The sequence below is a fragment of the Macaca nemestrina genome, chromosome 1, assembly GCF_043159975.1.
Source record: "Macaca nemestrina isolate mMacNem1 chromosome 1, mMacNem.hap1, whole genome shotgun sequence".
Classification (NCBI taxonomy): Eukaryota; Metazoa; Chordata; class Mammalia; order Primates; family Cercopithecidae; genus Macaca; species Macaca nemestrina.
The window spans coordinates 78,550,083-78,561,547 of NC_092125.1; the positions used below are offsets into that span (position 1 = coordinate 78,550,083).

The 11,465-nt window shown below is 43.8% G+C and overlaps 2 pseudogenes; both read right to left on the bottom strand.

Moving 5' to 3' along the window:
* Positions 1-1,038: 1,038 nt before the first annotated feature.
* On the bottom strand, positions 1,039-2,797 carry LOC105493488 (X-ray repair cross-complementing protein 6-like; annotated as a pseudogene).
* Positions 2,798-3,787: 990 nt separating this feature from the next.
* On the bottom strand, positions 3,788-4,729 carry LOC105493487 (large ribosomal subunit protein uL10 pseudogene; annotated as a pseudogene).
* Positions 4,730-11,465: the final 6,736 nt, after the last annotated feature.

The following is an 11,465-nucleotide window of genomic DNA, read 5'->3' on the forward strand; positions in this document are numbered from 1 at the left end:
AAATGAGTAGAAAGTCTCCTTTTGTGATTGGAGTATAGTTTGATAGAGTTAGAATTCTTTGCTCTTTTCATATTAGCTACTTAGGATCTATACAATATTGCAACAGAAATATCAGAGTGTCTTGAGGCTGGCTGACTGGGGCCTGATATCTAGCATTCTAAGAAGGTGCAAGAGAAAGAAACTAGCACTGGCTGAGACTCATGAGCATAAGCCCCTTCAAATTGAGAGAGGTGTCTGCATTTGCTGTCGGACTTCTGTCATCAGCCCTGATTCCTGACGTAATGAGTTGTGAGTTGTTATAATCGTGGAAGACAAATGGCTTGAGAGGATAACATGGATGATGTGATTTCAAGAGGAGTTCAGTATAAACTTTTGTGAAAAATCATTCTGATAAACTGATCTTAAGACATCACACCATGTTTGATGGCTCATGCCTGTAATCCCAGAACTTTGCAGCACTTTGGGAGGCTGAGGCGGGCAGGTTGCTTGAGCCCAGGAATTTGACACCAGCCTGGGCAACATGGTGAAACCCTATCTCTTAAAAAAATACAAAAAGTAGCCCGGCATGGTGGTTCACGCCTGGAGTCCCAGCTACCTGGGAGGCTGACAGGGGAGGATCACCTGAACCGGAGGAAGATCTGAGCCATGCTTGTGCCACTGCACTCTAGCCTAGGACTCTCTCTCTCTAAAAAACAAACAAAAACAAACAAACAAACAAACAAAATATCCCGACATCACATTGTTTACTCCCTTGATGCTGCTCGGAGTGACACTTGGCATCAGGAGGGCAGTATAGTCTCTCCTTTTTTTCCTACTGTACAAAGTTAGGGCTCTTCATTCAGGCAGTAGAGTAAAGAACAGCGAAGTGGGAGGGCTACACCATTGCCATGGCAACAGAAAGCCTCATAAAGATAAAGTCCCTCTGCTTCTGTCAGGCAGGCTCTTCCTAGCTCAGCTGACACCAGTTTTCACTGGCTGAGAACAGGGCCAGGCAGCCTGGCTACAATGTGGAAGCGCAGCTGGACGCGTGGCCTCTGGTCAGTTCTGGAAGTGATCGGTGAGGGTTTCCAGTGGCTCCTGCTTCTTCAGCTCATACCCCAGCAGGCCTCTTTCAGCATGGGGACAGCAAACTTGCCCAGTGTGCCGTTGCTTGTGTGGTGCTTCAGCTTCTCTTCTGAATACTCCACCTTGGGCCTTTTGCTTCTGAAACCTTCATTATTGTGTTTTATGTTGCTAACTTTCCCTCCAGGATTGTAATCTGGTGGATAGAGAAGTTCCTTAAACTTATCCACCAGTGGGGAGCCCAGTCTTTTATTCATTGCTTCAACCTCAGGCAATGTCAGGTCCACTGCTTGCTCAGGCTCCATCAAATCCAAGGCCAAGGCCTCCAGGTTCCTGGAGTGCTGCTGCAGCACAGAGTTCTCAAAGCTGTCACTTCTGTATTTGAATCGGAGCTTCTGAACAATAGCCTTCACCTTGTCCACCTGCTCTGGGGTTGCCGTGGCTTTTTGAGTAAAGGGCACCTTCCCTTTATTATCAGCATAGCATAAAAAGACCAGCTGGAAGCCTGCAGGAGTCACCTGAATTTTCTGATCATCCAACTCCTCTTCCTGTGGCACCAAAGCCACAAAATAAGGGGGGATGTTCCTGCAGGGTGTGTATCTGCACAATGCTGTGACCTCCTTCTCCAGACACATGATGAGTAGAGCACTGAACAGGGTTGAGCTCCCATTCATCAGCGACTCCTCAGAGTACACAAAGAAGGAGGGCCTTGGGTAATGGTGCTTCTTCAGCTTTACCAAGGGCTTAAACCCATGAGAATCAAACCTGGTTCATCAAACTATTTTAGCGCTTCTGTTTCCTCTTTCTCCAGTATAATCTGATGCCTTCCATACATCTGAGACCTCGTGGTATCTCTAGGCAGAAGCAAACTGCCTGTATTTACATTACATGTCCAGGTCTTAGTTTTCACCGATTCATCTATTTCTCGATAGAGTTTTATTGGAGGAGGCTTGAGAGCCTTCTGGATCAGATTATAAATGCCCACAGAGAGCACTATATCTTTGCTAAACTTCAACTTTAACCTGCTGAGTGCTCACTTCCTGATCTCCTTGGCTCAAAACTGCCTCAACAGGTCTTCTAGCTTACTGGATTCCTCAAAGGGAGCCCTGAGGTCCTCATCCTCTGCTATGCTGATGATATCTCTGTAAAACAAAGATATGTCAAAGCCTCCAGGTTTCTTCAGGTGCATCGAGTCAAGGAAGATGCCTGTATCTCAGTGGTTATTGGCTTTGGTCCTGGCCCAGCTGGCTTTGACACTGTCATTGCCTTGGGGGTTGTCTTCCTTGGTGAACAACATGACTCCTCTTGTACAGTACATTGCTGAAGAGGTTGTTGGCACAGACTCACAACATTTCACTGAGTGAGTAGTCACGTCCATGCCCATCGGGTCTTGAAAACGTTTTTGTCCCTACTGCCCCTTAAACCGGTCAAGCTCTAGAATTCGTTTTGCACCTGGATTATCCAATTCCTGGATGCTCATGTCAAAAGGAGTCAACTCATCTTCACTCTGAGATTCACACATAGCTGTGGAGGCATCAACCAAAAAAATCAAACTATTTCTTCCTGAATATTTATAGTCTCCACTTGCTTCACATGATTCTCATGGATTTCAAGCCCTTGGTAATGCTGAAGTGCTGTGGGTCTGTGCAACCTCTTTAGCGATGTCCAGTTCAAAATGTTCTTATTCTGCTTCTTGATCGCCTCCAGTTTTGTAATAAGACTTTCACCCTGACATGTTGCTTACTGCTCACTTTGGTGCAGGCCAGGGCAGAATGGTCTCTTAAGATTCTCTCTGCCAGTCTGGTCTCTGTCTCACTACATTATTTCAGAGACCCAAGAGTGTTCCAAAGGAATGTTCTGATATTGGTAGCAATACACATCATCAAATTGCTCTCTAGAAATGTATACATTTACAACTCAATCATAAGAGCACGTAACTGTGCTTCTTACAATGTATCCTATTAATGTATATCCTAATAATGTATCCTCCTTACAATATTACATGTAACCAGCATGGAATATTCATCTTTTAAAAATCTTTGATGTATTACTAGTTGTTTTTGTGGAGTGTTGTGGCTCAGGCTTTTTGAAGAAGCCTAGGATAACACAGACATAATTCTGGTTAAAATTGATCAGCAAAGATGAGTGGTGCTGGCAATGACTCATTTTGGCTGACAGTGGGGGAAATAAAAGATTTAGCAATGGGAAGAGAAAATGATAAGTTTGGTTTGAGCTAAGATAAATTTGGATTATCTGTGGGACATCCAAGAGGTGGTATGTAATAGGTCATTGAGTATCTCTGTGTGGAGGTGTGAGATGTAAATAGAACATTTAAGTATTAATATACGGTAAGTGGATAAATCATAAATGTAGGTACAACAGTTCAAGAAGAATTCAGAATGGGCAAGCAGTTGAATATGAAATCTTGGGGAATATCAACATTTAAAGGGGTGCAAAAGAAGCATAAGCTAAAGGTACTTTTTTTTGAGAGAGAGATGGAGTCTTGCCCTGTTGCACAGGCTGGAGTGCAGTGGTGCAATCATAGTTTGCTGAAGCCTTGAATTCCTGGGCTGAAGCAATTCTCCCACATCAGCCTCTGGAGTACCGAAGACTACAGGCACAAGCCACCATGCCCAGAGGAAGGCACTTTTTTTTTTCTTTTTAAAGAAGCCTTTATTTCCTTGTTTTGCGAATAAAGCTGGCTGAGTTGGTTGCTTTTTGGTGATTAGTCAAAGAGAAGAAATCCCATATACTTGTCCGACTCCTCCAACTCTTCCTTGGCTTCAACCTTAGTTGGGGCTGCAGCAGCAGCAGGAGCAGTCGTGGCAGCAGTGGCCACAGGGGCAGCAGCCACAAAGGCAGATGGATCAGTCAAGAAGGCCTTGACCTTTTCAGCAAGTGGGAAGGTGTAATCAATCTCCATAGACAAAGCCAGGACTCGTTTGTACCCACTGATGATAGAATGGGGTACTGATGCACCAGTTGGGCCGCCAATCTGCAGACCAACACTGGCAACATCGCGGACATTCTCCAGGAAGTGAGAAGGCAGTTTCCTCTGTGACGTCAAGCACTTCAGGGTTGTAGATGCTGCCATTGTGGAACATCTGCTGGATGACCAGCCCAAAGGGGAAGGGAGAGATATTCAGTAGTGTGGCTTTGCTGGCTCGCACTTTGTCTCCAGTCTTAATCAGCTGCATATCACTCAGGATTTTAGTGGGACCCCTGGAGATTTTAGTGGTGATGCCTAAAACCTGGAGAAAGGAGGTCTTCTTGGGCCCCAGACCAGTGTTCTGGACTGGCACAGTGACTTCACATGGGGCAATGGCACCAGCATGGGCCACAGCTGGCACCTTGTTGGCCAGCAGCAGGTCCCTGATCTCAGTGAGGTCCTCCTTGGTGAACCCAAAGCCCACATTCCCCCGAATGTGAGGCAACAGTTTCTCCAGAGCTGGGTTGTTTTCCAGGTGCCCTCAGATGGCCTTCCACATCATGATGTTTTTGACCATCAGCACCATGGCCTTCCTGCAGAGGGACATGCGGATCTGCTGCATCTGCTTGGAGTCCATACTGTCTGCTCCCACGATGAAACATTTCAGATAATCATCCAAAAGTTGGATGATTTTAAGGAAGTAGTTGACTTCCAGGTCACCCTGTCTTCCCTGGGCATCATAGTGGTGCATCAGGGATTGTCACACGGGGTTTAAAGACGATGTCACTTTCATGAGGACACCTGGTGAGAGGAGGCACTTTTTATGAATAGCCACAGGGGTAGAAAGATAACTCAGAGAGCACTGTCATTGAAGAAAAATAAAGAGACTTTCAGAAAGGAGAGAATAGCATGTCACAAAGAAAGAAAATTGATTAATTATTAATGATTGGGAAATGGTGATTTAGTCTGTTTTGTGCTGCTATTACAAAATACCTGAGACTGGATAATTTATAAAGAAAAGAAATTTATTTTCTCACAGTTCGGGAGGCTAGAAAGTCCAAGATTAAGATGACGGCAGATGATGTTTTCTGGTGAGATCTGCATCCTCCAGAGGGAAGGAACGCTGTGTCCTCACATGGTGGAAGGCTAAAGAGCAAGCCAGCTGAGTGCTACAGCTCTTTAAATAGGACTCTTTAAAGAAGACTCTTTAATAAAGGCCTTAATCCCATTCACGAGGGGATGAGCTCTCATGACCTTATCATCTCTAGAAAACTCCACCTCTTTATACTATCACATTGCATTAAGTTTCAACGTCTGAATTTTGGAGTGGACACATTCAAACTATAGCGGATAAAGTTTTAATAGCAATAATCAGTGTTTAGCAACCAAGAAATACCCTCATTCTTCCCTGCTTGTTAATTTCTACCTTTCAGGTTCCCCAAGGAATGGTACACATAGGAATATCAAATAATAACCAAATTGCAATTTTATTAAGGCCCAAGTCAATGTCAATAACACTCAGTGCAGCTTTGGTGGGGATAGGTGGGCCTCTGGTTTAGGCTCAAGGCACAAATGAGATTTTCTACCCTGTGTTTCTCTCCCTGTTCCCCACTGTGGGTCAAATCTGAAGCTTAGGATCTTACCTACCTGTAGTCTGCTGTATGATGAAAGGATGTCAAGGTAAGATCTGACAGAGCCTCTTGGGAGAAGGCCTGAGTCCACTTATTTATCATGCCACATGGAGTGGGAAACAGAGCTCAGAGAAAGACAATGTGCCTGTGTGACCCCAAGAATCCTATCTTTTGGCCATTGAAGAACTCTGTTTCCTGGGCACGTGGGGAGGTTCTTGAAAAACTAGGAACAAAGGCTTTCTGCTGCATTTTGTCCCTTTAATGGGAGGAAGCAGATGCCTTCTGTACTCTAGGAACTTCACATAAATACAGCTCGCACAATAGCACTTGAAAAATTACCATCTTCTAAGAATAGACCCCTTCACTCATGAGGACATATTCTAGAGCAGTGCCATTCAATAGAATTTTCTGTGATGATAAAGATGCTATTTAAATCTGTCCTGTCCAGTACTGTAGCCACTAACTATGTGTGATCACTGAACTTATGATTAGCGTGACTGAAGAACTAAATTTTAACTTTTACTTAAATTTAACTAACTTAGAATTTAAATAGACCCATGTGGATAGTGGTGATCCTATTATACAGTGAAGCTCTAGGTATTTCAGGGAATTGTGAAATCTGCTGATACTCTCATGATAGTCTTGTTTTCTCTTTTTAGCCTCTCCATCTTTATTTGATTGATTATTCCTGGTTATTCTAGGTCTGCTGTTAAGGTATGGATTAATATTCATGTATAGCTGATACAACTTATGGAGCCTCAGGTTCTCGATCTGTGAAATGGGAGTGCTAATAACCAGTGTTCTGCTGTGGAGATTAAATGACATAATTAAACCATAAGTTCAAAATATGAAAATAGCTTTCTCACTTAATTGCAAATCGTCAGGGTTTACCCAATGCCTGAACAACCATTGTATCTTGGAGGTAAATAACTTGTTTTTCATCTTACAGGCTCATAGTTGAAAGGAACTTACCTTGAGTCTCTAATGAGACTTTGGACTTTAGACTTTTGAGATGATGCTGGAATGAGTTAAGACTTTTGGGTCTATTGGGAAAGGATGATTGTATTTCACAATGTGAGAATAACATGAGTTTGCTGGGGCTGGGGGCAGGAGTGGAATGCTATGGTTTGGATATAATTTGTTTGTCCCCACCAAATCCCATGTTGAAATTTAATCCCCAGTGTAGCGATGTTGGGAGGTGGGGCCTAGTGGGAAGTATTTGGGTCACAGGAGTGGATCCTTCATGAATATATCAAATGCCCTTCCACTCTGGACTGGTGAGTTCTCACTATGTTAGTTCCCATGTGAACTGGTTGCTAAAACCATCTTTGCTCCTTCCTGCTTCCCTCCTTTCTTAGCGTGCAGCCTCTGCACACACCGGCTTCTCTTCGCCATCCACCATGAGTGGAAGCAGCCTGAAGGTTTTACCAGATGCAGATGCCCAATATTGAACTTTCCAGCCACCCAGAATCATAAACCAAATAAACCTTCTTTTTCTTTATAAATTATCCAGCCATCCAGAATCATAAACCAAATAAACTTTCTTTTTCTTTATAAATTACCCAACCTCCAGTGTTCCTTTATAGCAAAACAAAACAGACTAAGACAGTCAGTTTTCTGCATTGATTTTTGTGATTCGGGGTTCCACGCCTACAGTGGCATCAATAAATCACTATTCGCAAGTTAAGGCCAATCCCCATGAGCACTGGGGATTGGGGATGTGCAAATAGTGAGTCGTGGTGATGGTGAGGTGCGACCATGATCTTTTTAATTTTTATTTATTTATTGATTTTTGAGATGGAATCTTACTCCATGACCCAGGCTGGGGTGCAGTGGCATGATCTCAACTCACTGCAACCTCAGCTTCCCGGGTTCAAGCAGTTCTTGTGCCTCAGCCTCTTAAATAGCTGGGAATAGGGGTATGCCACCATGCCTGGCTAATTTTTGCATTTTTATTAGAGATGAGGCTTTGCCATGTTGGCCAGACTGGTCTCTAACTCCTGACCTCAAGTGATCCACCTGCCTGGGCCTCCCAAAGTGCTGGGATTACAGGCATGAACTACTACACCCGGCACCATGTTCAACTAAAAGGAGAGATGGGGAGGGAACCTCATTACTGTATTCACATGAAAAAGCTCCCATAGAAACTCAGAGTCAATTAAGTCAATTCTAGTTTTCATTCTACCAATAGGCCTCCAGGCTCTGGCTTCCTGAAGGGTACGAGTGATATATACAAAGACGTTTTCTTTCAAGTGGGTGAAAAAAACTCCACCTGTCCCTCAAAACGTGGAGAACCTCTATAAGGTTATGGGGCTGAAGACTGATGCCATCCACTTATCAGAGCTGCCCCAGATATGAAAGGAGTAGAAGACTTCTTCAGGGTGGGGCATTAATGAATTTTTAGAAATAAATAATTGATTAGTAATGGTTCTACTCAATAGGCACTGTTTACTAACACCACAATCCTACATATTCCTAAAGCTGAGGATGAACACAAGTTCATTACTTTGAGACTCTAATTTAGACAAAATTTGAAGCAAATCAGTGACGAAAGAAATCCTGCTAGCTCAGCAGTCCTCCTGTGGTACTTGTGTGTGTGTGTGTATGTGTGTGTATGCGTGTGTATATGTATGTGTGTGTATGTGTGTGTATATGTGTGTGTGTGTTCACTGTCCCCTTGGTGGGACTACCTTGACATCTGAGAGCTAAATCCTTTTAGCATGGCTAAATGATAGGTCCCTGGATGAGTCCAGTGGCCTTGTTCAAAGCTGTTTCTTTGTTTCATTGGCCTATAATGATGTTCCTGGAGAATACAATGAAGTCTCTGAAGGATTCTTTTGCCTTGAGAAATAAACTTATTCACATATTCCAGCTCCATTTAGACCTGGAACAGACTTTAGAAAGGATCCAAATCATGTCTTCTCCCATGGAGCTGATGGCTATAGGGATTATTAGTGAAATGTTAAGGGACAGACCCCAGGGTTCTTGCCACACAGTAGTCAGTCTTCGGTGACTTGGGGATTGAGTTTCCCCTTTCTGTTTTCTTTTCCCCTCTGCTTTTTCCTGTTTATTCAAACATGATGTCTTCATTATAGAAAAATTGGAATGTATAGAGAAGTGTTAAGAAAAAAAGATAAGTAAGAGGAGGGGGAGAAAAATGGGAAAAAAATGAGGAGAGGGAGGAGAAGGAAAGGAGGAGGAAGAGAAGGAGAGAGAGAGAGATAAGGAAGGAGGAGGAAGAGAAGGGAAAGAGAAAGATGAAGGAGGAGGAGGATGAGAGAGAAGTGGTGGTGGTGGTGATGGAGGAGGAGGAGGAGGAAGACAAAGAGGGTTGGAAATTCCCTGGTGTTTCTCAGCAGTTGTGTTACAAAGAAAAAATATTTCCCTTGTGAATCCAAAGGTGGCGGGGGCAATGGTTTCTCCTGATTCTCCTTGCTGGCATGAGATGATTTCCACTTGACACACTTGTAGGTGTGTCCCACATGGAGGGACTATGCATAAATCTGTGTAGTGCTGTGGTAGAACATACCATCCCAGGATGCATGAGTTAAAGGCCCTAGGACAGGCCAGCAGGAGGACCCTACTCTGTCCTGGTGCTGTCATGGGCATGGGCCTTTGGTGCTAGGATTAGAGGCAGGTTGCATGGCTGCCTGTGGCCAGCTCGGGACACCCTTATTTTCTCATGCCTCCAAGTGATCAGGGCAAAATAAGCATGTCTTGACAGGCAGATTTGCTCACTCAAGTAAGTCACCATGTGGAAAGTTCCCTGGAAGCAGAGAAGTTACCTGAGGAGTAGGCTTGGGTTCTGTTCTTAAGTGTGCTGGTGCCTGGAATACCTGGGACAACACGTTTGGTTAGTGTCTAACGTCTAATGCTCTCTTCTCTACTTGTGATGATCATCTACTAGTGGGAACAGATTTGCACAAAACCACCCACAGTTTCAAATAGCCTCCTTCCTGCCCAGGTTTTTGCAAGCTGGCCATGACATAGAGGAAGACTAGCCACCTCCAACACTCAATCTGTCTTTGATCTTGGACCCAATGTGTCAGGGTTCTAGTTAGCTGAATAAAGCATTCACACACTTAACGACAACTATCTGCTCACACACCTCACTTTTCTGCTACCCCTCTCTGTTGTTTATTATGAATGGTTATTCCCTTAGTTGTGAAAAGTAGAATTTATCTCCACCATTCCCCAAGGTAAACAACTGGGAGATTCATTCCTAGGGGCACTCTCAGTTCCCCCATCATCTTCATCTGCTTACCAGACTCAAGATGCACTGATCTGCTTTCATATCCTCAACACCAGACTCCTTTATGCCTCTGAGCCTTTGCACATGCTGTTCCCTCTTCCCGGAAGGAGTTCTCTCTGTATCCCTCTTCTGTGCATTCTAATCTCTTGCTGCAGTGTAAGTGTTAATTACTTTCAGGAAAGTCTTCGCCCACATTCTTAGACTTGGCCAGGTCTTCATTTGCATACCTCTGTTGGTTAGCTTTGTATCACTTCTCACTGAGAAGGAAGTAAATGAATATTGTTAATTGTTTGTTTGTGTCAGATATTTTCAACAGTAGTGCCTTTGCAGCACAGATCTGCCTGTCTTCCTCTCTCTTATGCCCAGTGCTTAGCCCTGGGACTAGCAGGTACTCACAGTCACTGGGATGGAGGTACCAAAGTAGGAGAGCAGGAGGTAGCCACAGCTCTCTGATCCTCCTCCAGGACACATCAATAGGCCTGCTCTACCTTGGCAGAAACCATATAATTATGCCATTTGCAAAATTAGCACTCATTCAGTTACTCTGGAGAAACTAGGTGTAGCTCTAGAGAGGAATTTTTTAAAACCTCTTTTTTTTTGTTTTTGAGATGGAGTCTTGCTCCGTCACCGAGGCTGGAGTGCAGTAGCGTGATCTCAGTTCACTGCAACCTCTGCCTCCTGGGTTCAAGCAATTCTCCTGACTCAGCCTCCCGAGTAGCTGGGATTACAGGCACAGAACACCACACCTGGCTAATTTTTGTGTTTTTAGTAACGATGAGGTTTCACTATGTTGGTCAAACTAGTCTCAAACTCCTGACCTCGTGATCCACCCGCCTCAGCCTCCCAAAATGCTGGGATTATAGGTATGAGCCACTGTGCCTGGCCTTAAAACCTCTTAATGCCTAGATGATGTAGTTGAAGAAAACTGTACTTGACACAAAACAGGGATGTCCAGCCTAGTGTTCATTAAGTCTCTTTTTCCTTACAATAATTCTAATGCCTTACTTTGTGTAACAGACTTGAGCTGGTTTCTAAAACTATTTCACAAAAATTAGTTTATTTTATTTACATAAATATAAGTCTTTCACAAGTGTCATCTGAATCACAGAAAGCAATGCTGCTTTTATTGACCAGAAAAATCTTAAAGGGAGAAGGCAGGGGTGGAAAGACTGGAGAGTTGGCAAGGGGCTTAGGCTGGGGTAGCTTCCACCAGAACCTCGGGATGTCCCTTTGATTCTCTCAACCGTATCTGAACTGACACTGGACTCTGGAGAAGTTGTGCCAAGAATATGTTCATTCTTAGTCGAACATGCAGTGAATGTGCTTTTGCCAAGATGTTCTCTGTTACAGAGGTCAGACTGTACATTCTCAATGTTATGCACGGGAATAGCAACAATAGATACTGTTACTGGGTACTTCACAATGATTATTTCACTTAATCTTCAGTACAGCTGTGAGAGGGAAGTGGTATTATCCCAATTTTCCATATGAGGAAACTGAAAGAAAACAAAGCTAAATAATTTGCCCAAAGATCCATGGTTAGTAAGCAGTAGAGGCAGGATCCGAACCCAGGTCTTAAATCCTCTAAACT